Below are 26,500 nucleotides of genomic sequence, written 5' to 3'. Positions count from 1 at the left end.
TTCATTTTCGGGTCTGTGGTGAGTAAGGGGAGGTTTTGTTTAATTGTGGTGAATGCTTCGATGTTATTGGGGTTATGGGTGGAGATGTATGGAAGTATTTTGGGGTTGGGTGTGTTATTATGTTGGTTGGTTTTTAGTGTGTTTTTGTCAAGCTCCTTGGCACGTTTTATTCCAAGATCTATGAGTGTGGATGGATATTGGCGTTGTAACAGTGTTTTTTTGAGATCTTGTAAGCGTATTTCTCGAGTGGTAGGGTCAGAGACAATGGTGCAAATTCTTTTAGCTAAATTAAAGGGGATATTTATCTTGGTGTGTTTTGGGTGGCATGAGCTAAAAAGGAGGTATTGTTGTGAGTCTGTAGGTTTGTGGTAGATGTCGGTTGTGATTTGGTTATTAGGTGTTTTTATGATTAAGAGATCAAGAAAAGGGAGATGATGTTTGCTGAATTCCATAGTGAATTGAATGTTGGGATGTATGTTATTAAGAATGGATTTGAATTCTAGAAGTTTTTCATAGGGTTCATTCCATATGATGAAACAATCATCCAAATATCTTTTCCAGTTATCCATTAAAAAGATGTGGAAAAGGTGTCCAAATTTCTGACGTGAGGTTTCATATAGTGTTAATTCAAAAAAACCCATTATGAGGTTCGCAAGGACTGGTGCAGCTTTAGTACCCATCGCGATACCACATTTTTGGCGAAAGTATGTGTCTGCAAACAGGAAGTAATTGTTGGTCAGAATGAACTTAAGTGATTCTATGATGAAAGTTGTGTTGATGCGATTAGGAAATGTTTCTGGGTGTTTGTGCAGCCAGAATTTAATTGCCTCAATCGCATATTCATGAGGGATATTTGTATAAAGGTTGACCACGTCAAAAGACACCAAGAGTGACTCCTCGTTTGTTGTTTTCGGGAGGTGATTGAGCATGTCAAGATCATCTCTGATGTAACTTTTGATGTGGCTTAGGAAAGGTTTCAAAAGAATGTCCAAGAAATTTCTTAAGCGATGTGTTTCGCAGGAGGTGCCTGCTATAATGGGTCTTAGTTTTAAATCTTCCGGTGCCTTGATGTTGATGTAGATTTCAGAGGAGAGTTTGCAAGCTTCGATGATGGATTTGTTCTTATGGATTTTAGGGAGGCCATAGAAGAGGCTGGGCTTGCATTTGAAATTAGTGATGTAATCTTTTTCTTTGTCCGTGAGTCCTTGACCTTGCTGGAGTATAAGGGTGGTGAGGTTTTTGAGAGTTTTTTGTTGTTTATAGTTGGTGATAGTTTCATAGAAGGAGTTATCGTTTAGTAAGGAGAGTGCTAGGTGTTTGTAAAAATCTGTGTTCATTAGGACTACAGTACTACCTTTGTCAGCTTCTTTGATAGTAAGGCTTTTGTCCTGTTGTAAGTCTCTTAGATTTTTCCATTCTATGCTATTAAAGTTTGATTTGACCTTGGTTTTAGGTGGGGTAAAAGGGAAACTCTGGATGTGGTTGCAAAAATCATCCAGTGCTTTATTCCTTCCTTTGGAAGGTATGAAGTTGCTTTTGTTTTTAATAATTGAGTCATCCTCATTGTTGAAGTCTATGAAAGCTTCTGTTAAACGAAGCTTTCTGCAAAATTCTGAAATGTCATCCTTGATCTCAGGGGGGTTGGGTGTTCTTGGGGTGGGTGTGAATTTTAAGCCTCTGGCTAGGATGTTAATTTGGGTTTGTGTAAGGGTTTTATTAGAGAGGTTTATTATTTTAGTTTTCTTTTTAGTTTTCTTTTGATGGGTCTGTATTAGCGGTAGTGCCTGTTTTTCTCCCCTCTGTCTAAAAAATGGTTGTTGAAGTGGGGGGTGTAGTGATTGTTAGAATTGTGGTAGAAGGGGTGGGGGTAGGGGTATTGTTGGGTGGATAGGCTGGAAGTGGATGGGTAGGTATAGTGATTGTGTTGGTATGGGATGTGATGGTTTAAGGTTTTGTGAGAAATGCGGTGTGTTTTTGGGTGTTTGTAGGGTGGATTGTATGCAAGGTTGGAGTTGGGTAGGTAGTTATTGTGGTTCTGTTGGTGTGGGTTGCCTGGGTATGAAGATCTGTAGAAAAAATGGTATGCTTGTGGGTGTTTGTTGGGTGGACGGTATGGGGTACCTTGGGTGGGAGATTTATGCATAGGTGTGGGTAGGATTCCTTGTTTGTTATTGGTGTGAGAGTAAGGGGCATTGAGATGGGGATAATAGCAAGTATAAGGGGGGTTCATGATGCTTCTAGTCCATATGGGAGGAGAATGGTTGAGTTGGGTCTTGTTTGGATTATTTTGTGGGGAAAAAGGGTTTTTGTAGGGTTGGAAGAGGATGTGTTTGGTGTATATATGTATATATATATATATATATATATAAGGGGGTAGGTGAGCGTGTGTGTACATATGTATAAATATAAATGTGCGTATGTGTGTGTGTGTGTGTGTGTGTGTGTGTGTGTGTGTGTGTCTGTGTGTGTGTGTGTATACGAACATACGTATGAATGTTATTATTCAGTACTATTTCAAGATTTCTTGCCAACAGAGAAAGAGCCGGTTTCTAACCTAGATCCAAGGTTCCTTCATTGAAATTTCAACATCAACAACAGGGTATTTTTGTTTGTATGTATGTATGTATGTATGTATGTATGTATGTATGTATGTATGCATGCATGTATGTATGTATGTATGTATGTGAAGATTTACATGTTTTATGTTTGTATTCTCATGCATATAGTTGCATATCTAGGCATGCTCATATATATTTAAATGATTAACTTCTGGAAAGTTTTACAGATTTTTACAGTTCCAGTGATGGATTGGATCTGTAGCCTTCGAATTAGCTTTCTCCTTCCTGGTTTTGAGAAGCCTAATTTCTCAAGATTGCTATTTAGGCAATGTGTTACATATCCCAGGGCTCCAGTAATTACAGGTATAAACCTGAATTTGTAATCTGGATAGAGTAACCGCAGATTTCTCAATATTTCAGCGTAGGTGTTCTCCTTTTCACTGATCTTCAGCTTTATATTAACATCCGCTGAGCAGCTAATTTCTACATCTGTGCACAGTTTCTCTTCTCTATCCCAAATCATTATATCAGTTCTGCTGTGCTTACATTTTATTGAGGTCTTCACTGGGACATTCCATCAATATTCCTTTTTAATATGAGTGGTTATGGTTTCTACCATATTGTGGGTTCTTATTTTTTTGTACTCGGGATTATCTTTCCGACGGATTTCATTATAGAGTGTCCTAGCTACAATGTCGTCTCATCGGTAAATAATACCGTGATGACATTTTCGGACAACTGCTTATGATGTGGGTGATATCTTCGGTGTCAACTCCACAAAGTCTGCTTCCGTTTTCACATTTTACGGCTTTTCCTGCATCTCTATCCATTTTGTGCATCAGGTACTTAGTTGATATTCTCTGTTCCTGGATTGCAAACGCATACCTTTCAAAGTTGGGGGTAGTAACCCGGCTATTGGTCCATGATAAACTGCTTTGATGATCGATGTTACTATCACCACGGAGCTTTCTACTAACATATCCATGCATAGTCTTCTACTCATATGGGCTCATCCTTTCATTTGACGATACGTCGCGGTAGGGTCGTGTGACTTCTTTTGGCAAGTATCCTAGGTTATCAGACAAAGAGTGTTGCTCAAGAAGCTGCCTTTCAAGTCTTATGATGTTATCAGCCTCCTGTATGCAAACTTTGTCAAGGGATGCACTTCGACACTTGGTGGTTAAAAGATGTTGCCGAAAGGATATGATGCGACATTCGAAGCCATTTTGGATCGATGTTAAGTCTCAGCCACTTTGTTTTCGTTTTAGGTAGAGGCGGTCTACATCACTGTTTATGTGGAAACTACGTGTGCTTGTTAGTGTTTTTCGGGTTTTCACATTACTGGCTTGAATCTCATCAAGCGTCCAATCAAGCAGCCCAAATGTTGGTCTGAGTACTGGCACTGCAAACACATTGTGGTCCACTGTTTTCTTGATAGCAGAGAGTTCTGAGGTCCAAATTTTCTTTATTCACCTGTAATATTCTTTAGTGACACATGTTTTGTCACAGGTGCCATTGTAAGATATATTTTCATCTATCCTTAGATACCTGTAACATTCTTCTTCATGTATGTATGTACACATGTCCACGCTTCTCTTTTAATGTGCTAAATAGATTTATAGATTTAAGTTGGCCATAAATTTAAATACATACAAATAAGTCATTGTTGTCGTTGTCGCTGTTGTTGTTGTCGTTGTCGCCGTCGTTGCTGTTGTTGTTATTCTTGTTGTTTTTATTCTTGTTGTTGTTATTCTTGTTGTTGTTGTTGGTGGTGGTGTTGTTTCGTCACAGTGAGCCGGTCAGTTAATGTGTCACTCCATCAGTACATTCTGAAACGTGTCTGAAGCATCTTATATCATTTTCCTGTCAAATATTTTAACACACACATGAAAAGATTAACATTTTCGTTGAAATAATAATTAATCTCCAATTATTTTCTATTTCAAAGGAGAGTTTTAATTACAAGAAGCAAAAATAAAAAAGCAGAGTGTATAGTTTGACGCTGAGGCAAATTGGGAGTATCTTTAAATTTTCAAGTATATATATATATATATATATATATATATATATATATATATATATATATATATATATATATATATATATATATATATATATAAAATATATAGTTTTAGGGAAAATAACCAAGTTTCAAGAACTCATCGATGAAAATCCACTATCACATATAGAAAAATTAATAATTAAAAGCACAATAAATATCATAAGATAAATATAATATATTTATAATATAAATATAAATATAATATATAATATATTATATTTATCTTATGATATTTACTTTACTTTATATTATACTCATTTATTGTGCTTTTAATTATTAATTTTTCTATATGTGATAGTGGATTTTCATCGATGAGTTCTTGAAACTTGGTTATTTTCCCTAAAACTATATATTTTATATATATTTTATCTATAAAGCTCAATTTAATTTTAATTTTTTATAAATTGATTTTAATTGAGTTTTTACCTGTAATTTTGGATTTTGTCCCTAATATTATTATATATATATATATATATATATATATATATATATATATATATATATATATTATATATGTGTGTGTGTGTGTGTGTGTGTGTGTATCTTTAACTTTTCAAGTATATATATATATATACATATATATATATGTATATATATATATATATATACATATATATATATATATATAGAGAGAGAGAGAGAGAGAGAGAGAGAGGGGGAGAGAGAGAGAGAGAGAGAGACATATACATGCATATACATACATGCACACATACACACATAACATACATATATATATATATGTAACGCAAAGTGTTTCTTTCCTTCATTCCACGCTGAGGAACGGGCCGACCCTTCCTGCTCTCCTTCCATTCGAGCAAGACCATCTCTTAGCGTTCCAGATAGTTGACAATCATAACTAGTAATGAAACAGCATTACCTCCCTTTTCTACAACCCTAACTCACTAATTTATTTCACCGATTCATTTTAGTAAACGCCACTTAACTATCCATCGCAAAACACTACAAAGACATTCCGTAGACAGCAAGAGTATATTTTAAACAATAAGTTCCCATAGGCCTTTAATTAAATGTAAAATCAATATCAGTCAATGAATACATGTAAACAAAGAAGAAATATGTCTTTCCTAACAAAATACCGTTTATATAATTATCAGTACTTATTTTTATATAATGTCACATTAAAGTGATTATGTCTTGCATTAAAATAGACACACTTAAAAGATACACATTATTATCTTTTATGCTCTGGTGAGAAAGCAGTATGTTCTATAATAGTTAACGCCACCATAATATTTCGTTTTATAGACCAATTTAAACCTATCCTTTCCTCATAGCCATTTCAGTTTACACCGAAATAATCTTTGGTTTTATAGACAAATTTAAGACTTTTCATTATTAATAACCTATTTGCTTATTTGCAACGCATTTGTAGACGTAGCAAAATCTCATTCGTAATATCTAGTTTACATAATTTCTTTAGATATATTTTTTTCTACTCTAGGCACAAGGCTCGAAATTTTGAGGGAGGGGACCAGTCTATTAGATCAGCCCCAGTACTCAACAGGTATTTAATGACGCACTTTTCCATCAGTATTTATACCTATAAGAAATACGGGCGTTGATATGAATGCGTTTACTCATCTCAGGTAAGGCAAAGAATGAAAAGATGTAAGGCGAAGTCGACCTCGCCGGAATTTGATCTCAGAACGTAACGACAGACGAAATACCGCTCAGCAATTTCCCCAGTGTGCTAACGTTTCTGCCAGCTCGCCGCCCTTTTCTTTAGATGTATTCTTTTCTACTCCAGGCACAAGGCCCGAAATTTTGGGGGATGGCGCCAGTCGATTAGATCGACCCTAGTACTCAACTGGTAATTAATTTATCGACCCCGAAAGGATGAAAGGCAAAGTCGACTTCGGCCAGAACGTAACGACAGACGAAATAGCGTTAAGCAATTTCGCCCGGCGGGCTAACGTTTCTTATTTCTTAATTGCCCGCAAATGGTTACACACAGAGGGGACAAACAAGGACAGACAAACGGATTAGGTTGATTATATCGACGCCAGTACCTAACTGGTATTTGTTTAATCGACTCCGAAAGGATGAAAGGCAAAGTCGACCTCGGCGGAATTTGAACTCAGAACGTAGTGGCAGACGAAATACCGCTAAGCATTTCGCCCGGCTTGCTAACGTTTCTGCCAGCTCTCCGCCCTTTCTTTAGACGTATTATAAGTGCAGGCATGGCTATTTGGTAAGAAGTTTTCCTTCTAAGTGCATGCTTTCGAGTTCACTCCTTCTACGCAGCTACCGTGGGAAGAGTCTTTTAAGATATCGTCGTATTGACTAAGTGGAGATGGTAGACGGAAACTGAAAAAGAAAATGTCCGCTATACCTGTATATATCTGTTGTGTCTGTGTAACAGCTTCGCAATAGCTGCTGGGTTTTTACGTTTTCGTAACTTAATGGTTCAGTAACCACATGGTTCCAGGTTCAGTCCCACAGCGTGGCACCTTCAACAAGTGTCTTCTACTGGGGAATATTTTCAGCCTAATTAGCCAAAAACAAAATTTATTGTTTAGTCATTTGGAGTTAATATCTTTTATAGAAGTGCGGTGTTTAAGTATTCATGCGCACAAATACATAAGTAGCAGACGAACATTGATGAGAATGGTAGATGCGCATTTTCGCCTAGACTGACTGTCAAACCTAAGTTAAGACAAGATCCATCACTACTGATATAGCGATTTCACTATCACTGGGGTTCCAATATATGTACGTAAATACGCACACTCACACACATATGTGCATATATATATATATATATATATATATATATATATATATACATATATATATATATATATATATATATGTATATATATATATATGTGTGTGGGTGTATGTATATGTATATGTATATATATATATATACATATATATATATATATATGTATATGTATATATATATATATATATATATACATATATATATATATATATGTATATGTATATATATATATATACATAAATATATATATATATATATATATATATATATATATATATATATATATATATATACTTACATATATATGTATGTAAATGTATGTGTATTTTTCAATGTGTACAAACAACACGGAAAAAATAAATAAATAGTTACCAGGGTAAGAAAATTTCACGTAAGTCCCGAGGATATTATAGCCTATTCATAAAGATAGAAATTCCACGTTTTAGTGAAATGTTTTTGAATAGCATAGATAAATTAAGAAATGGAGTTATACGCAGGTGTTTTTCAGATTTTTTACACTTCCGACATATGTTTCGAGGAAACAATTAGTATTATTCCTGAGGGAATAAAATGAATTATACCAATGTCTTCCTCGAAACATATATCGGAAGTATAACGATTAGCATAACACATGCGTTTGGACACTATTTATTAATATATATATATATATATATATATATATATATATATATATATATATATATATATATATATATATATATATATATATGTGTGTGTGTGTGTGTGTGTGTGTGTGTGTGTATATGCATGCAGGTGAATATATATACATACATACACATGCACACACATATATATATTATGTATGAGGACCATTAGGTTCCAAGAACAAAACTAAGGCAGAATCTAAAGATCTGTGTTAGGGTTCTGTTATAGCATATATATATTATAAGATAGGAAAATTTGTGTGTGTATCTATATATATATACATACATATATATTTATATGCATTTGCACACAAAAACACACACGCAGTCACACACACATACGTATGTATATATGTATATATGTATTATTTTATTTAAAAGAGTTCCAACTCTGTCTGTCTTTTATGTTTTATTTATATTCTTGTAAAATTAATGTGGGATATAGAATATGGAATATATAATATATAATATAAAAATGGATGGTACAATGAAATGAAGTATTGAATGTTTTATTGAATATATGGAATATGTCTTATTGAATATATGAAATATTGAGTGTTCGATATAAAGGATTAAATATATAAAGGCGAATACGTATTTTCTATACCTTGTGGTATTTCATCATGGCCGGTATATATATATATATGTATGCATATATATGCGTGTGTATATATAGAGACACACACACACATATATATATGTATGTGTGTGTGTATACACACACACATACACACACACACACACACACATATATATATATATATAGATAGATAGAGAGAGAGAGAGAGAAGGAGATCGATAGATTGAAAGATCGATAGATAGATAGATAGATAGATAGATAGATAGATAGATAGATAGATAGATAGATAGATAGATAGATAGATATTCCAAGAGTAAGAGGAAGTAATTAGAATAAAGAGAATCAGTCAGGGAAAAGAAAAATGTTATGAAGTAAAACTACATAGGAAACCGTTAACAGCTTAATAGAGCGACAATAACTCCAGAAAAACGACATAAGAGAAAAGTGGGGGAATGTGAATGAGAGAATAAGAGTTTATGTATGCGATTGTGACTCCGTAATATATAATATAAGTGTGTATGTGTGTGTGTGTGTGTGTATGTTTGTATGGGGTTCGCTTATATGTTATTATGAGATGTGCGCGTATGCATGTGTGTGTGCGTGCATATATTTATATATATATATATATATATATATATATATATATATATATATATACATAGAGAGAGAGAGTTATATATATACATATATATATATATATATGTACATATATATATATATATATATATATATATATATATATATATATATATATATATATATATATATATATATATATATATATATACATATATATATATATGTACATGTACATATATTTTTAGATAGATACATACATACATACATACATACATCCATAGACAGATAGATAGACAGACAGGCAGACAGACAGATAGATAGATAGATAGATACATACATACATACATACATACATACATACATACATACATACATGCATGCATGCATACATACATACATACATACATACATACATACATACATACATACATACATACATACATACATACATACGTACATACATACATTGATAGATAAAGAGGGAGAGATTGGGAAGAGGCGAGTAGAGAGCGAAATTGCAATCTCAACTAAGCCGTATAGATTTGCGACCAACAGGAAAGCATTGTTCGGTGATCAGGTCGCCATCTTTACGCATCTATTGGGTTAAAAGATCAACGCCGGTCACGTGACATTGCTTAATGCGCCAACAATACATTGGGATTTGTATATTTGCAGCAAAGTTTTGACGTAGTTTTGGTTTGTTTTTATTTCAATCATTGTTGTTTTTGTTATTTCTACTAGTTTTTGTAATAGTTTTTTTACTGTTGCTGCTGTTTGTTATCGTTACTGATTCTGGTTTTGTTATTATTCTTGTAATCTGAACTTGTGATTCTTTCTTCTTTGTTTTTTTTGTGTTTTTTTTTGTAGTTGTTGATGTTTTTCTTGCTGTTGTTTTCAGCCATTATTCTTCTTGTTGTTGTTGTAGTTATTTTCTTGTTGTTGCACTTGTTTATATTGATCTTTTTGTTTTGTTTGTGTTTTATGTTAGCTTATATTGCTATTTCAATTTCAATCATCGTTGCCATTGTCGTTATCGTTGTTGTTGTTGCTGTTGTTGTTGTTGTTGTTGTTGTTGTTGTTGTTGTTATTCTTGTTATTCTTGTTGTTGCCATCGCTGCCATTGTGTAACCCCGGGGAAATCCTTAGCGAGTAAGCTAATCATCACAAGCAATCTACTCATAAATTTATGGACGATGATGATGACGATGATGATGATGATGATGATGATGATGATGATGATGAAGATGACGACGAGGAGAAGAATGGTGTTGATGAGTTTGTCGTTGTCTTCGTTGAAGTTATTTACCACAATTTAGTTCTAAATGCGGCCAAATACATCATTCTTTCTCTCCAGATATAATCTATCCCCAACTACATTATCCAGTATCCGTTTTCTTTTTCTGAAAATGGTAGGCGATGGGTTGCGATTCTTAGCAGATCAAACAATGAAAGAAAAATGGCTAAATGGTTCCAGCTGGAATCACTTTTGAACACACGTGTGCTCCATTAGATATGACCTGATAATCAACAGCAGAAACATTAGCAGCATTAGCAACAGGAAAGATGAACTTTTGAAGATCAACGTTGTGCCTCCTACATCATTCGCTGGAAATAGCTCCCAGGCCTTTCTGCCACCTGAATAAAGTGAAGGATACATTAGACATTGAATTTCTGGATACACGTGTGGGAGGGGTGGGAGTTCATCGGCATTCGAACACAAAAGAATTGATATATAATTATATAGTATATGCAAACCTTTGACTTCGGTTGCATCATTCTATTGATACAATCGTATGTCGACTCATCAGAATTATGTATAACATTCATTTGCCACAAAGGCCTTGCATTATCATAAATTTATACCTATAAGAAATACGGGTGGTTATATGAATGCGTTTACTCATCTCAAGTAAGGCAAAGAATGAAATATTACAAATACAGAATAAACTACGATTTAAATTAACAGGTTAATACATATGATGAGGAAGAGAGAAATGTATAAACCTAAAACAAGAAACTAAGCCTGCAGATTATAACACTTTCCGTCACCACAAAATGTATGTATCATGTGGTATGGTAATATTCTGTGTTCTTTAATTTTGCTTTTATAAAACATACCTCTTCATATATAGTTCTGTAGGTCTGTCAGATTTAAAGGCAGCGCTCTAAATCTGCCAATACAAAGCCCAAGAGTCAGTCATTACTAAATCCTTGGGCAACACTCCCATTCGCAGATAAATGCCCAGATATATAGAGACGGAAGACAGGCAACGATTAAGTTATTGGTGCCTCAAAGAGCACGCTTTATTCACTAAGGAAAAGGAGAGAGTAGTAAATGGAATTTCTTTGCCCGCCTATTTGAATTATATTTTTCGTGTTATTAACAAGAAACGTAATCCAAAAAAATTACACCTTAAAAGTTCTGTAATAAGAAAGTAAAAAGCTTAAAAGGAACAAAATTACAATTCTTCATTCCTGCGTTTACCAAATTATTAACAACACAGCATGTTCCAGTGTGAATCAATGAAATATATATATATATATATACAAAGATTCAAATGTGTGCGCGTGTGTGTGTACATAAAGCAATCCCTCCTAACAGTAATGGGGGGGGGGCAAGAAATTGGCCTGTAATTGTCGGTAGCATTTCTTTTTGATGCATCCTTCAGACACAACACCGTTCGTCATTTTGGCAACCAGCGCGAGATATCTTCTGCTCCATCAATCAATGTATTAAATTTTTCTGCGATCAATTTATGGCACCTACTGAACTTTTTTTTATCCGAAATCCCCTGTCCACCATCAGATTCTGCTGCTTTCCAATTGCATTTTTTTTTTTAGTCATATTTCTGATACTGTCTTCTGTGAAGCGGATATCCTCTTGCGGGAGATAAGAAGCTGTTTGCTTCAGGCTGCAGAGCCATTCAACTCCAGAATCATATTGTTCTTGCTTACTCCATGTCTTACCCGCAAAACTGTTGACTTTCATCAGCAACAGGGATTGATCTTTCGCATTCTACATCATTTATTTCTTGATAAATTCATTCTTGGTCGATTCTAAACAATCGGTTTTGTCGGTATTGTTTAATCCGTTGGTCAAACCTAGTTAGCTTAATTTTTTCTTTTTCTTTTTACTTTTCTTTTTCCTTTCTTTTTTTTTTGTTTTTTTGGTAAGCATGCGCTGCTTCAGTTTTTCATGTACAACATTCAGTACTTTTGTATCAACAACAAACTGTGCTTCAGTTTTTCAAGTTTGCGATCGTTCTTCAATTCTCCTTTTTCTTTTTCCTGTTTTTATTATTATTATTATTTTATGTTTGACTTTTGTTTTGCATTTGTACAAGTTGGATCCAAGTCTCACCCAGAGACCTCAAGAGACAAGTTAGAAGTTCATGTAGGTGTTATGCCTAGGGTACCATATATTTGGATTTGTACAGTTTTGTTATTATTATTATTATTATTATTATTATTATTATTATTATTATTATTATTATTATTATTATTATTATTATTATTATTATTATTATTATTATCATCATCATCATCATCATCATCATCATCATCATCATAGAAAAAGCGAGCTGGCAGAATCTTTAGCATGCCGGCCGAAATGCTTAGCGATATTATTTCGTCTGCCGCTACGTTCTTAGTTCGAATTCCGCCGAAATCAACTTTGCCTTTCATCCTTTTTGTATATTTTGTATATTTGTCCTGTTCTGGTGTTTTGCGAATTTTTTCCTGGAGAACATTATTTTTCTTTGTGGTTGGGTTGTTCATGATTTCTTTCTAGCATATTGGATGTCCTCTTAGTGGCCATCCCTTATACACGTGTAATACAATTTTTTCTGAATTTTCAGATTTTTTTATATGTTAGGCCACTTGGTTTTAAATTGAATTAATATTCAATTTATCACCCTATCTATATATATATAGATAGATAGATAGATAGATAGATAGATAGATAGATAGGTTTCTTTATTAGCCACACAGGGCTCAACACAGAGGGGACAAAATACAAATGTAGAGTTTTTCTTTTCGAGGGGGTCGAAAACAAAGCAGAAAAAAAAAAACAAAAGTGGGGACAACGATGAAAAAAAAAAAAAAAAAAAAAAAAAAAAAACATCGCAAAACGTTTGGGGTATTTACAAAAAATACGAAATAATACAAAAAATTCCCAATAAATGGGGAGGTTATCCGTGGAAAGAAAAACCTACGAAAAGACCACGGTAACCTCGGTCTTTAGCGTCACAGTTTGTTAAATAAAATTTCTTTGTTTACAAAATTTTAAAACGTTTTATAGAATCATGGTCAAGGTGGCTTCGTCATTTATACGTGCCATTCTTGCTACATGTATCCATCTTTTTTCGAAACATTTGCTAGACAACACTTGCCTCTCTACTCTCACCTTCCTTTTCAAGTGATACTTGAAAAAGTTGATGAGAGATTGACCAGAGAGGAAAGTATTTGTCTCTAATCCTTTCAGACGCGTCCACCAGATGCATTCTTTGGCCATAGCCACAAGTACGATAAATACAGCTCTTCCTTCCCGTTTAAAGGAAGGAGGCGTGACGATATTGACGATAGACTCGGTTGATAAACCGACTCGTCCCACACGCGACAGCAGTCGTTCGACATAAGCCCACAGCTCCGAAATGGTTGGACACTGCACGAGTGCGTGCAGAACGGTTTCATCGCTCTGACCGCATCTCGGGCAGGTCGGCCCCACATTTCGCGAGCCGTGTCTATAGAGCTTATCCCGAACGGGTAGCGCCTCTCGGTAACACTGCCAGGCCAGGGATCTCTGGAAGTTGTCCATAGGTCCCGGCCCGAAAGTCGTCCTGAACAGGCGGGTCAGGTATTCCTCGTCGACGCCCAGGTTCGCCCCGAGATCGTCGTCGTACCTGCCCTCCACTAATCCCCTATAGAATGACTTCGTTGTGATGCAGCCGCTCAAGGTCGACCCGGGACGGCAAAGTTGTTGCAGAGCAACGCGACACTCACGGTGCCATTCGCCATTCCTCGGCCTCTTTTTGATCCACGACTGCAGCTCGGTCATGGAGACGAGCTGCGGGAAAGCGCGTCGCACAAACGGCGACCACACCTGCTCACCGTCGTCTACGTAGAGCCGGAGATGTCGCAGTCTCAGCGCATGTCTGCGCATCATCAACCACGGCATGCCCAGCCCTCCTTTCAGCGGGTGTTGGCAACAAACGGATCGCCTCACCATCGGAACGCTTCCTTTCCACAAAAAGCGGAAGAGGATGCGCTCCATTTCGGTGATGGCGCGATCGGGACAAGGCACGACGGTCAGGCGGTATTCGATGACGGACGCGATGTACGCGTTCGCCACCTCCGCCCGACCTTTTAGGGACAGCTTCCTCTCGGACCATTGCCGGCAGAGAGTGGCCACCCTACTCGTTATCTCGTCCCAGTTCTTCTCCGTTTGCAGGTCCGGACCGAACCAGACTCCGAGCAACTTGACCGGACCGTCCGTCCAGCGTCCCACTACTGAGGCGCTGCCGGACGGTATGGGCTTGCTTCTCCAGGTGCCGAGCAGCAAACCCACCGACTTATCCCGGTTGATTTTCGCTCCCGTCACCGCTTCGTAGTCTTTCAGCGTCTCGCCGACAAGCTCGATGTGCTCGTGGCTAGACGCTATGACGGTGACGTCGTCCGCGTATGCCGACACGCTCGTCCCGCACCCCAGTTCTCGCGGGATGCCCCTCAGCGTCGCCAGCTTCCGCAGTAGTGGCTCGAGAGTCAATACGTACAGGAGCGGCGACAGGGGGCATCCCTGACGAACCGAACGTGCAATGTCGAAGGGTCCCGATAGACGTCCATTGACGCGAACAACCGAACGGATGCCTGTGTACAAGGCAGCCATCCAGCCGCGGAAAACGGGACCGAAGCCGGCCGCTTCGAGGACGGCCTCCAAGTATCGATGGTCTACCCTATCGAAAGCTTTCGATTGATCCAAATTGATCAGGGCCCCACCCATACCAGGTTCCTTAACTACCCTCTCTATGATGTAGCGCATCAGATGGAGGTTGTCATGGATGCTCCGGCCCGGCACGGCGCACGTCTGCTCCGTGCCGACCAGTTTCTCGATGACAAGCGCCAACCGCTTGGCTAACACCTTGGCCAAAATTTTCATGTCTGCATTGAGCAGAGTGATGGGCCTAAAGTTATCTATGGCGTCCCCCTTGTTTGGATCTTTCTTCAGCAGCGTTACCGCTCCTCGGCTCACAAAACCGGGAATGCTCCCGTTCTGCTGCCAGTTGCAGTACACGACCGCCAAGACTTCTCCAAACAAGTCTGGCATACAGTTGTAAAGCTCGTAGGGCAGACCATCCAAACCCGGAGATTTGTCCGTCGAGCAACCCGCCATCGCGTCCCTCACCTCCTCCGCCGTGATGACCCCTTCGCAGCACTCCGCCTCTCTTGCCGAGAGTCGTGGCAAGCTGTGCAGGTAGGCACTAAAGTCCACCCTGCCTTCTCGCTCGCCACTCCTCCCGAACAGTCGGGCAAAATGCCGCTGAAACGCCTCGCACATCTTGCTCGGCTCGAGCAATTCGCGCCCCTGTTCGTCTACCAGAGACCGGATGGTGGCTCTGTTACCCCGCTGCGCCTCCGCCACCCGGGCCTCTCGTGCGGCTCCAACACCTTCATTCCTCAGAGCACGCATCCTTGCCCTGACAGCACACCCTTCGTGTTTAGCATTGAAGTGTTGGTCGAGGGCCAACCTCGCCGCTAAAACGTCGGATGCGATGCCACTTCGCAATGCCTCTTCTAACTTTATCACTAGCTCCCCCTCTTCTCTGTTCCTCTCTACAGCTAGTGCCCTGCTATACCTTATTGCTTCCGCCCTCACTGCTCTCTTGAGGGCAAACCACCATTTGTTGTTGACGATGGCTCCCGTCAAAGCCCTCTTTACTAACGTGCTAATCCGGTCTCTGAAAACCTGTCTCGACGGGAAAGACGCGTTTAGTTTCCAGTAACCGGGACCCTGCCTATGTGCCTTATCTAAGTCTAGCGTACACGTCACAAGTTTGTGATCCGTGTAGCTGACTATGTGGAACTGTGGACATCCTAAACTATCTCTATCTCTTGTCCTACACACTATCCTATCTAGATACGATCTCGACGACCCAATGCGGTTGCTCCAAGTCCACGTTGGCACATTTGGGTGGTCGAGTCGGTACCTGTCAGACAACTGGAAGCGTCTGAGCAGGTCTATGAGGCCTTTGCATCCCCTTCTACTTTTGTCACTCCCCACGTAGTCTAGATGCGTGTCCAAGGTAGCATTCCAATCCCCCACTAAAAGTAAGGGACGAGACGTTCCCAGGAATACTTCTAGACGTCGAAAGAAGTCTGACCGACCTGTTAAAGGAGGCACATAAACTGCCAGCAACCGAAAAGCGCCTCCATCGCTGCCGTCCACATCTAGGACAACCAGTCTACCCTCCGGGTCCGTAAATATCGTCTTTACTTGGAGATCCAGACTCTTGCGAAAAAGAACCGCCGTGCCACTACCGCCCATCCTCGGCAGACAGGGAGAAAAATAAATGTTAAACTGTCCGCCAAACATGGACTTTAGGGCCCGCGGTTCATGGAGTCTGGTCTCACTAATGGCTATGATATCCAAATTGTGTGACTTGATGTCATTTAAGAGGTACCCTTGTTTCCAAGGGGACCCTAAGCCACGCACATTCACACAACCAATCTTCACCATGATTCTATTTATACGTGTGCTTTAAAGCACAAAACAAAAGAACAGAGTGTTACTTGCCGTTAGAAAGTTTTGTTTCCTCCTTGGATTTTTCACCAAGGAGGCTATTGTACAATTTCTTGCACAAATATTTCTGGAATCCCCCTACCGAGTTGGGGTAGAGGGATTTTATTGTGTTGTGTAATGCTGGTGTTACATGAATAATTTTAATGTGTTTTGGCGGTGTTGTACGTGGGTGGTTGTTGGTTTTGATATCGTTATTTGTGATGTTTGTTTTAGAGTTGATGTAATTCATCAACTCTGTGTTTGTACTGTCTATTGCTGTTAGCATTGTTTTTTTTATATTACTATTGGTGTTAGTAGTATTTTCGGGAGATGTGAATCTCCCTGCTTTGTTTGTGTTTGCATTTTGTTTTGTTTTCTTCTTACTGCGCTTCCTCTTTCCTTTCGTAGCTATTTTCCACTCCTCCCCACTCTCTTCATCGGATGATGGGAGATCTGAGGAGTCAGAAAGAGGTAACGGCAAATTTTGTGCGTCTGTGTGTGTTTCTGTGAATGTTTGTGTTGCTGTTTTTATTGATGTTGGCTCCTTGTTATTTATGTGTGGTGTATGTGATATGGGGGAGGGAGAGGCAGTCTTGGAATTTTCTTTTTTTTCTTCTGTTTTTGCAGTTTCTGTTGTCTTTTCTGTTGTGGTTATTGCTGATATTTCTGTTGTTGTTTTTTGCGTTGCTGGTGGTGTTGGTAGTAAGGTTTTTCTGTTGGGGGTATTTGGTAGTTGCTTCTGTTGTTGTTGTTGTTGTTGTTGTTGTTTTTGTTTAGCGGCCAGAGGGCAGTCCTTTTTCAGATGTGCTTCGCTGTTGCATAGGTAACAGCGAGGTCGCCTGCCCTCTACCACCACATACAGCTTGTGGTCCTCTGCCAATCTAATGTTTGGAGGAATTTTCTGTGAAGCCTCCTCCGTGATGTGGAGAAGGATTTCTAGATTTTTCCCTCCCCAGTTCTTTTCCTCTCCGACCGTAATCTCCAAAATATTTGCCTCCTCCATTTCCAGGCACACGGCCGATATCAGCCATTGGGTGTCCACCTCCGATGGCACATTTTTTATCATAACTTTGGTCACTCTCTGTCCTAGATAACTCGGTATCATTACCAAGTCATCTGTGCGGAGAGAGAGTGTCGAAAATTGTTTAGCTAAATTTTCATCCAGAAACCTTACTTGCACCGTTCCAAATTTCCTTCCCCAAGTGACATGATTCTGATAAGGCCAAATTTTTCTAAGACAAACTTCAATTTTATCTGTGCTAACATTTTCTACACGTCTGGTTTTTGTGTTTACCAGTTTATAAATGATGCACTTTTTGTTTTTCATTTCTATAATATCTTTTGGGATGTTTATTCTGACATCATCTCCTTCTTTCGTAAGAAGGGATTTTGTGTCTTTTATTTGTTTTTGTGTGAATGTCACTGTTGTTCTTTTTTCCTTTAGAGCATTTGCGAAATTTGTTTTTGTTGTGCTGGCGGACATGTTCTTCTGGATATTTTTGTTTATGTTGGTGTATGTACTGCCTGGTTCAAAGGTGGTGGTAGTGGCAGCAGAGTTTGTTGAACAGGTGATGGTGTCATTGCTGACGGCCGATAACTTTACTTCCTTGTTGTTGCTGTTGTTGTTGTTGTTGTTGTTGCTGCTGTTGTTGTTGTTGTTGTTGTTGTCGTTGGTGGTGGTGATGATGGCGTCAGCAGCAGTGGTGCTTACGTCAGAGACATTTGTGACGGTTTTCACGCATGGTTTTGTAACCTTGGTTACAGTTTTGTTTGTGTTGTTGGTGTTGGTGGTGGTGGTGGTGGTGGTGGTGGTGAGAGGGCTGTTAGTAGCTGTACTCCCAGTCTTTGTGACGTTTACAGCAACTGCGTTCCTGCCACTGCATGAGCACGCGCTATTCTGTTCTTTTTTCTCTTCTGGCATCTGAAGCCTCGGGAAATGCTTGTCAAAAGAACAAGACAAGCGTTCCAAAATTATGTTTCTCGACATTTTTCAAATGTCAAGAAGGAAATTTTTGTATTTTGCTAGGGCCGAAACTGCCCCTGGGGGTCAATTCCTGCCCTTGAAAATACACACAAATGAAGCCTAGGTGCTTCGCAACAAAATTATTTAAAAATTCCAACAAAATGTGGACAGTAAAAGGTCAAATAAACGTTTACCTTCGCAGCCGATGTGACAGCACGTCCGTGAGAAGAGATAGATAGATAGATAGATAGATAGATAGATAGATAGATTGATAGATAGACAGACAGACAGACAGACAGACAGACAAGCAGGCACACATACAGACAGGCAGACAAATAGATAGATAGATAGATAGATAGATAGATAGATAGATAGATAGATAGATAGTTGTATTTCGGGATGGTCATTTTACTTATTTTTTTTTTTTTTTTTTTTTTGCTAAATATTCACATGCACTATATATATTCATTCTTCACTCGTTTATTACTATTCTTATTCTAACTCCTGTTCATTGTCCGGAAATCTTTCTTCATATATCTGTGACCTCCTCAGCGACACTTTCGTCTTCGTGTCTTCTCTTGCTCATGCTCTTGTTCCAACTAACAACAATGGCAACAACAACAACAGCAGCAACTACTAATACTACCACGAGGGAAGCAGCAGCAGGTGGGGGGGGGGGTCGAAAGAACAAACATAGTGAGTTACGAGAACGGTACAAAAAGTCGGGTTCAGGGGCAGCGGCAACGACGACGAGATAGTGAACGGGGCTGAGAGGATGATCATAGTGCTGCTAAGAACAATCACACACACACATACACACACACAAGCACAGATGCATGCACATATAGGGATACACATCATAGAGGAAACAGACTGGAATAAGCAGAGCTTGAGTACACACGAAGACGGAATTTGTCGCTGTGGAGGTCACAGATGTGTGCCGAAATGTTTTCGGACAATGGACATGAATAAAGAATAAAGAATATACAGTGAATGAAGAATGAATATACAGAGCATGTGTTTATTTGTTGGGAAAAATACAAAAAACTGAATATCCCGAAATACAACAATATCTGTTTCAACACAGTTTCATAAGAGGAATTTTGAAACACACATTCATAAACGTACATATATATAAGTGTGTATGTGTGTGTGCATGTGTGTGTGTGTGTGTGTGCATGTGTGTGTGTGTGCATACATGTAAATATATAAATACCTATGTGTGTATATATATATATATATATATATATAAACAAATAGTAAATGAGTATATGCATATATACGTAAAGGTATGTGCATACCGACATATATATATATATATATATATATATATATATATATACAATCATACGTAGATATATACGTACATACATTCATGAATACATTCGTACATACACACAGGTGTGTGTGTGTGTGCGCGTGCGTGAGTGTGTGTATAAGAACGTTAAACTGACAGTTGTGATAAGATGTCTTCCAATGAAAAAAATTACTCAACACGTTTGATGGTGAAGTGTTTTATTCTATATTTCAAAGGTTACTTACAACTTTGAAGGTGTTTCATCTGGAGAACACCTAGATTCAAGATTCAAAGGCGTGCAGACTATTTTCATTAAAATACATTTTGTTTTTTGCTTCACTGGTGTTGTTTTCTTAAATTACCAAGTGTGTCCTGAAATACCTGTCGCAACCTGCGTGTGTTGTATCTATATGCGTGTGTATATATATATATATATATATATACACTCTTAGAACCATATATACATATATACGTATATATATATATATATATATATATATATATATATATATATATATGCACAGATGCGTACGCATTTGTATATACATATTTATGGTTCAAAAATACAAAACAATATTCAAAGACAGGATGAAAGAACGACAAGTTGTATTAGTATAACGTCCAGGAAAAATAGAAGTATATAACGTTTCGGGCTTCCGGTCATCTGCAGAATGGACACACGAGAAGAGAAACTAAATGGAGAAGAATTCACATATTTGAATTAAACATGTTAAACTCATATATATATATATATATATATATATATATATATATATATATATATATATATATATATAATTAAGGGATCACCAAATATTTGCTTCACCATATACCGAAGTTCAGAAATAGCATCACTTGTAACTCACAAAGGCAAAAACAAGAAGAAAAAACAATGAAAACTAACCATTCCGAAGGTTAACTGTAGACGCGTTCCTGGATTATGAGTGATACTCAATTTCCTTCATCAATACGGTATTCCAGCAGTAAATTCGACTATGCTAGCAAACTGTGCAAGCATGAACGAGTAACATTCCACACCGACACAGATCTGAAAGCATAACCGAATCTACCTCGGTCAGCCAGTCTAACTGTCCTTCCTTCAAGAAATTACCATGTGCACGACAAGTGATACCGCAGAGAATCTGCGTATACTAACAGGGAGTGAATAATTATTACAAATTAAAAGGGTAAAGGATTATCAATTTATTAATTAATAAATCAATTAATAATTAATAATTTTTACCAAGCCCATCGATATGTAAGCACCATTATTGGTGGAGAACTTATTTAAAAGCTCATATATATTTATAAACATAATTAAGGGATCATCAAATATTTGCTTCACCATATACCGAGGTAGATTCGGTTATGCTTTCAGATCTGTGTCGGTGTGGAATGTTACTCGTTCATGCTTGCACAGTTTGCTAGCATAGTCGAATTTACTGCTGAAATACCGTATTGATGAAGGAAATTAAGTATCACTCATAATCCAGAAACGCGTCTACAGTTAACCTTCGGAATGGTTAGTTTTTCATTGTTTTTTCTTCTTGTTTTTGCCTTTGTGAGTTACAAGTGATGCTATTTGTAGGATTCTCAGCTTTTTTAGCTGATATTTCTGAACTTCGGTATATGGTGAAGCAAATATTTGCTGATCCCTTAATTATGTTTATAAATATATATGAGCTTTTAAATAAGTTCTCCACCAATAATGGTGCTTACATACCGATGGGCTTGGTAAAAATTATTAATTATTAATTGATTTATTAATTAATAAATTGATAATCCTTTACCCTTTTAATTTGTAAGATATATATATATATATATATATATATATATATATATATATATATATATATATATATATATATATATATTATAAGGTTTTTAACTTTTAAATTTTCATATTCAAAAGAGACAGAGACTTCAAACTCGATATATTGGTAACGGTTGCTACATCGTCTGTGAAAATTATTATATATATATATATATATATATATATATATATATATATATATATATATATATATATATATAAGTAACGTTTATCGCTACCTAAATATGGGTGTTGTATAAGAACAGACGATACTATCATTTTAACTCCTGGGGGACGCCTCCTCCGGTTGGTTAATGAGTGCGCTTTGCACTCGATATATATTGCTAGCAGGAAGAGAACTAAATGCTGGAATCATGTGGTATAGTGGTATCCGAGCTACAATAGAAGGAAGTTCTCTCCACGCTTACAATATATATCGAGTGTTAAGTGTACTGAATAACCAGCTGGAGGAGGTATCCTCCTGGGCTTGAAACAGCAGTATCGCTTCTTATAGAGCACTTACGTTTAGGTGGCGATAAACATTACTTCCCAATATAAACACTGCTTTCAAATCTGATAGACATTTTATCATATATATATATATATATATATATATATATATATATATATATATATATATATATATATATATATATATATATATATATATATATCCGTACGCATGCAAACGCATACAGGCTGCGAGATGTATTTGAGGACATATCTTTGGTAATTTAAGAAACACACTAGCTGAGAAAAGAACCAAATGTATTTTAATAAATATTTGAGCACAAGCTCTCGATACGATTGTTCTATGAATCCACCTTCGGCTTCGGTGCCTGCTTCAATACGAAACTGGATTCATTGACTTGCTTAAATTAAATGGAGCAGGTAAAATTTGAGGTACATATATTTCAAAGTGAGCGGAACCTCGGAGGTAGTAATTATCCAAACGAAGTGTACACCGCAGGCTACTCTTCAGGCCAAGGTCATCTTGATTATATGAAGTTTACTTTGTTGTTAGGAGGCCCATGTTAACACACGTAGGCTTCGATTAGAATGCTTAAAAAGCATTCGATTCCTTAACTTCGAGATTTTTATTTGCAAACCCGGCAAACTTGGTTGCCAACTGTGAACTATAAAATATTTTTTTCAGCTTAATGTAATTCGATACGGGGAAGATTTAGAACCTTTAACACCAATAAACCACTATTAGTTCTGAAAGTTGTTTTTTAAATGTTGTACAGATCGCTTCAAGCTCATTTTCTTCCTACACCACAATCCTTGGATCTTACCTTTAAACTATACAGGAAGCAAAGGTCACTGAACTTCAGAGTGCCGATGACAACGCAGCTGCCACTCTAGTAAACAGCTTCGATAATCGGTGAATAACTTCACCTATGCTTACAATCAGAAGCCTAAAAGACAAAAGTCCTGGCACAACCCGTTCTAAGTCAGGAAACTCCAGACCTCAGAATTTCCATCTCAGAGAAGCCACTGGAGAAAGTCAACCACTTTTCATACTTAGGAAGTATGCTTTCGAATAAGTGCACATCGGAAAAGGACGTGGAGAACCGTTTAAGAGCGGTTCACACTGCATTTGGTGAACTCGCGAAAAGGACCTTTAAGAACATAGATCTGAACCACAAAACAAAGTTGCATGTCTACTAAGCAGTCGTGATCTCTACTCTCCTTTACGGTTGGGAAACCTGGACTCTTTACCGAAGTAACATCAAAGCCCTAGAGCGATTTCACCAACAGAAGCTCCGCTCTATTATGAATATCAATGACTATGTGATCGATAGTCATGACTATGTGACCGATATCTCCGTTTTGGAGAGAACGAAAAGCAGCAGCATCGAGACCACCATCCTGAAACATTGTCTGAGATGGGCGGGCCACGTAACAACAATGAAAAAGATCAGGCTGCCTCGTCAAATTTTATATGGTGAACTTTTCCACCAGAATAAGACTTCGTGGCCGTCTCCACAGTAGATAAAAGGACCAGCTGGAGCAAAGCCTAAAACTGACTGCAATCGAACCCAAAGCTTGGGACATTGAAGCTCAGGATAGGCGCGGTTGTTATTATTACATGTCCACTGTGACAGATCATTTTGAAGCTGAATGACAAAGGAAAGAAGAGAAACGACAAGAAGGAAAATGGAGGCTGCAACAACCAAAGCCTCCATCACGGATCGTTTGTGAATTTTGCAATAGACGCTTCCATGTAAGAATCGACCTCATTAGTCATCAGAGGCATAAACACGCACACACACACACACACACACACACATATACATATTGACAAGGGGCAATACCCCGAAACTAGTCTGTAGATGCCAGACCAGCAAGGGGAAGCGGCTGACCTCCCCCGTTCGAAGGTTATTATGGACACAGGTTTGTGTGTCACATAGCTAGCTAGAGGCGATGGCCTCTTGGAGCTAATCAACGGCAGCATTCATCCTATTTTGGGGACTGCCATGTTGGGTTGGCGCTAACTATTCATATATATATATATATATATATATATATATAAAAGAATGTACAATATATGTATACGTTTATAAATACTCATACATGTATAGAAAGGTAGACAAAAGGATAGAGAGAGGGGGAAGTCAGGGAGAGAAAAAGATTGTTTAGTGTAAGCGGAAGCAATAGGAATACGTATTAATCAATATGGATAACAATATAGATTTATAACAAGGTAATATACGTGTTTGTATGCAATTAACTAAATGGTATACTCTGCTCTCTATCTGTATGTATGTATGTATGTATGCATATATGTATGTATGCATGTATGTATGTATGCATGTATGCATGTATGTATGTATACATCCATGCATGAATGTATGTATGTATGTATGTATATATGTATGTATTATGTATGTATGTGTGTATGCATGCATGTGTGTATGTAACTACCTCTGTCTATATATTTGAATGTTTGCCAGTATATACGTATGTATATATTTAAGCATATACATATATTTGATTGTATGTATTCATATGTATTTGTATTGGCATATATGTGAATATATGTATGCATGTATGTATGTATGTATGTATGTGTGCATGAATGCATGTATGTAAATATGCATATACGAATTATCTGTACGAATTTGAAAGTGTGTCGAGACACAAATGCCTCAAAATTCGTTGGTGATTATGGAAAGACTTACTCACAAACATAGATTTCCACTTCTTCTGTGTTACATATTAACACAGTAGAACCTCGCAGTACGAGTGTCCCATTGTACGAGTTATTTGCTCTACGAGCGGATACTCGTGCGAATTTTTGTCTTGACATACGAGCAGAAATTCGCAGTACGAGTACACAAACCGTCCCATCTTTAAGGTAATTCTGTTAATAAAACCAGTTTACATATTTCTATTGCATTCACTTTTTTTCGTAATTGTCATTTTACTTGTAACGACACCCTTTCTGTTTTAAAACCCATAAAATATTATTTTTGAGTGTTTTTTAGGGGCTGGAACGGATTAATTATATTTTAGTTAATTTCAATGGGGAAAATTGATTTGTAAAACCTAAAACGAGCTCGGTCACGGAACGAATTAGTCTTGTACTGCAAGGTATCACTGCATATACATATGAATAAGGCACTGAGGTATTAGAATCGTTGGCAGGCCGAAAAAATTGGTTAGCGGCATTTTATCTGTCTGTATGTTCTGAGTTCAAATTCCGCCGAGGTCATCTTTGCCTTTCACTCTTTTAGGAGTTGATATAATCAGTACCACTTGAGCACTAGGGTCGATGTAATCATCCTACACCACCCCAACCCTCCGTAATTGCTACCTTTGTACCAAATTTGTAAACAATATATACATACATGGCGTGGCTGTGTGGTAAGATGCTCGCTTCCCAAGCACATGGTTCTGGGTTCAGTCCCACTGCATGATCTCTTGGGCTACTCTCATCTACTATAGCCCCTCATCGACCAATGCCTTGTGAGCCGTGTGTATATATATGTGTGTGTGTGTGTGTGTGTGTGTGTGTGTGTGTGTCTATACGTATGTGTGTGTCTATACGTATGTGTGTGTCTTTGTACGTGTTTATCCTCTACCATCGCTTGACAACGATATTGGTGTGTTTACGTCCACATAACATAGTTCGACCGACAGAATAATTACTAAGCTTACAAAGAAGGAGTCCTGGGGGTCGCTTTCTTCGACTAAAACCCTTTAAGTCGGTGCTCCAGCATGGCCGCCGTCAAATGACTGAAACATGTAAGAGAGTAAAAAGATATAAACAAACCGAAACTCACACAAACATACACACACACACAAACACATGCACAAGTGTATTTGTCTGCAGACAAATATATATATATATATATATATATATATATATATATATATATATATATATATATATATATATATGTACGTATGAGTATCTGCATAGATACATACACAGGTATATATACATGTACATA

Source organism: Octopus bimaculoides, chromosome 6 (assembly GCF_046866305.1).
Source record: "Octopus bimaculoides isolate indiv1 chromosome 6, ASM4686630v1, whole genome shotgun sequence".
NCBI lineage: Eukaryota > Metazoa > Mollusca > Cephalopoda > Octopoda > Octopodidae > Octopus > Octopus bimaculoides.
This window is presented reverse-complemented; position numbering follows the sequence as displayed.